Source organism: Asparagus officinalis, chromosome 7, assembly GCF_001876935.1.
Source record: "Asparagus officinalis chromosome 7, Aspof.V1, whole genome shotgun sequence".
In the NCBI taxonomy this organism is placed as follows: domain Eukaryota; kingdom Viridiplantae; phylum Streptophyta; class Magnoliopsida; order Asparagales; family Asparagaceae; genus Asparagus; species Asparagus officinalis.
In genome coordinates, this window is record NC_033800.1 from 121,884,857 (window position 1) to 121,888,613 (window position 3,757).

Sequence of the window (3,757 nt, forward strand, 5' to 3'; positions counted from 1 at the left end):
TTTTGGTCTTTTCAAGTTTGTTTTGGCTGATATTTTGAGTGGGTATAAATACCCCATTGCTGTTCTCTTTCATATATATCAAGAGTTTGTTTTTACATAAGTTTTAACAAGAGATTAAGAGTTGTTTAAGAGCTGTTTAAGCTGATTTCCTTAATCTGTTCTAAGAGAAGTTTTCTACAACAAGAAGAAGCTTTCAACTCCTATTTGGGATCATCATCTACTGTTCTTCTTGTTTATTGAGAAGTTTCCTAAACTCTTTCTTATATAGCTTATTGATTCATTTTCATAACTTAGCTATATTTTATTTGAGTTACATATTATCTATTCACTGTTATCACACACACAATATTGAGCTTAATATTTTCATACTATATAGTGTGGGTTGTGGGATGTGATTTAGTGAGTGTGAGCTTCATTTGCGTTCTCATTTGTTGTTGAGAACAAACCATTGTATTTAACCTTTATTTATGAGCATCACTTGTAATACACTTGTACACTGAGAGAAGTGTGAGGCGAGAGACGGGGTCGAATCCAATAGGAGTGGCGTCGGTTGACGAACCTAAGGAGTGTGTAAAGTGTGATTACATAGTATTTGTTGTGTGAGAGTTTTCGGTAAGCTTGTAAACCGAGTGTGTAGAAGTTTCAGCTTCCAAACCAGATTGTGATAGTGGAGATCTCCTCGAGGTGAGGAGCGGGGACGTAGGTCGTGGTGACCGAACCTCGTAAACATATTGTTTGTTTGTGTTTTGCTTAGCGTATTTTTTATTTGTGTTTATTTATATCATTCTTGCTCATATCTATCTTATATCATTCTTACAAGAACAAATTAATCAATATTATTTTTAATCGGGATTAGATTAGCATAAGACCCTAATCACCCCCCCCCCCCCCCCCCCCCCCCCCCCCCTCTAGGGTCTATCAATTGGTATCAGAGCTTGGTGCTCTTTGATTTAAGGACTAATAGCCTTGAGTTAAAGATCCATGTTATCGTTTTTGTGCTAATCTAGTGTTGATTGCATGTTGCTTCTTGCAAATAATCATTATGGATATGTATGATGCATCTAGTTTAGGTTATGCTATTAATGTTGCTCCTCATTTGGATATTTTTCCCTATGCTTAATGACATGTTAGATTCAAATTTTTTGTTCAATCTAAACAATTCGATTTATGGGAAATTATTGAGGAAGCTTATATTGATAGTGCTTACGCCTTACGAAAATTTATTGAAGCATATGAAGGGGACTTGGAGGCTATTCAACAAGCGTTGGAAAATACCGCTTTAAGTCTTAAAGAAGCATCATCTCCATGTACAATACCACTAGGTGATAACCCTAGTGAGGTATGCGATTTTGACAATGATGATATTATTACTTTTGATGAGCTTGCTCTTGAGTTTGAAAAATTACACAATTGCTATATTGATGTAAAAAGTAAGTATGTTAATATGAAATCCACTCATGAAACACTAGCCACTAAGTTTAATTTTATTGCAAATGAAAATATAATTCTTAAAAAATACAATGAAACTTTGAGATTAGAAAATGCTAGTTTGCTTCATGAAAAATGTGATGCCATGCTAGAAGTAGATAAGTTAAAATCTATGATAAATAATCATGTTTATCATACTTCTAGTAGCAATGCTTGTATGCACAATGATGAGTTGAATCAAATGAGAAAACGAATATCTACCTTAGATTCAACACTAAACACTTGTATTGCTAATAATAAAAAGCTTATGGACTTGTGTGCAAAATACAATGTTAATTCTTCTAAGAAACTTATTCACTATGCACACATGTATGATAAAATTCACAAATGTTCTATTTGCGGTTTTAAAGGTCATTTAGCCCAATTTTGTCATAATGCACAAAAAATTGACAAGCCTATTCATGATTGTGCATCCCATCAAGCTTCTTCATCACATACACATGTGCACACACATAGTGTAAATCATAAACATGCTCATGTGTACAAATGTGATTATTGTGGTCGTTTTGGTCATTTGACCATGTTTTGTTTTGATTTGAAAAGAAATTCTTGTTTGCAAAATAATTACAAAGAAAAATCTATTTTTACAAATGAACCACGTGCAAATCATTTTGGTCAATGCAAACCATTCAAACCCCTACATTGCACAAATTGCAATCGCATGGGTCATGTTTACGATTTTTGTTTTGACCGTATCGGTGCACAAAATTCGCCCAAACGGGTTCATAACCCTAGGGCCTTGGATTTACATGATCAGGGTCATGTCCTAAATTTTAGTGGTACCAAAATGATTTGGGTACCAAAATGAGTTTCATGTCATTTTTTTTTGTTTGTTTTGTTTTTGTTTTGAGTAAATTGGTTCTTAAGCTTAAATGATAATTATTGTTGTTTTTAAGCTCAAATAAAATAATTTCATGATTTAAATAGCTAAGAACTTCTTATATATTCTTATATATGTATAATAAACATTAAAAAATTATTAAAGTCCAAATTGCATTTCTCTTAAAAACCAGATTTTAAAATTTTTTTGCTGTTATTTTTCTCGCGGTCGACCGCCACGGTCGACCGTCGAAGTTTCTGGAAGTTGTTACGGTCGACCGCCACGGTCGACTGCCACGATCGACCGCCACGGTTGACCGCAAGAAATTTTTCTGTTTCGATTTTGTTTTTGACTTCGGGTTTTGGTTAATTTTTGGATACTCTTCATAACCTTATTCTACCACCACCGTTGATCTTATTTCTGATTAGATCCAGACCATTCTTCTTCTTAATACACTCGACTCCTCAAATTTCCCTTCATTTCGAGAATTCTTCCTAAAAATCAGATCTCTCCACAGTCGCCCGTCACTTTCGTCATTGATCGACCGCGGATCATCTATTCCTCAATCTCTTTTGGGAATCTTGGGTAATCTCTCCTATTTCTCTTTCTTATGCTCTAATTTCAATTCTAGGGTTTCTAGGGTTTTCAACTCTGTCATATTTCTATCTGTAAAACCCTAGTTATTTTTTTTATAACAATGCCTCCTAAGAAGAGATCTAGACCTGACATTGGTTCCTCATCATCATCTGGTGCCTCTAACTATGAGGATTTTCTACTGTTCAAACCCCTTGTTAAAAAATACATGGAGCTTTGTAAGTTGAAAATTCTACCTAGTAGGTATATTAAATGCGAGGAATTAGTCATGTATGATATTAATAATATTCTGTATGTTGTTGGTTTGCATAAACTGCTAGATGTGGAACGTAAAGTTCCTTATTACCCATTCCTCGTCTATTTGTTTTATGCAAATCTGTCTGTCATCACTTCTGTTGATGGTATTAAAACCATCACCACATCTGTTAAAAACATTCAGATCTCATTTTCTGACGATGAGCTTGCGGGAATCCTTAAGATCCCGTCAAGTGACATTGAGCTCATGTCTATCGAACACACCGATCAGGCTGTGAACGATTCTATGTTTAAGCCCGGTTGCACCTACCCTATGAACAACAAATCACTCAATCCTACTGCTAAAATCATTGCTCGTATTGTTGCTCAAAATCTCATTCTCAAGACCGGTAGCTTTGATCATTTTGCCCCTGATAAGGTTAATGCTTTTATGTCATCTTTGCCAAAATAAAAGTGAATTGGGCAAATGTTTTTCTTAAGAACATGGCATGCAAGCATTACAAATTTTTTTCCTTTGGCTGCTTCATCACCCTCATTCTCCAACACTTCGGTGTTGCTCTTACTAATGAACCCAAAGTGGATCCGGGTAAGGAATACTTT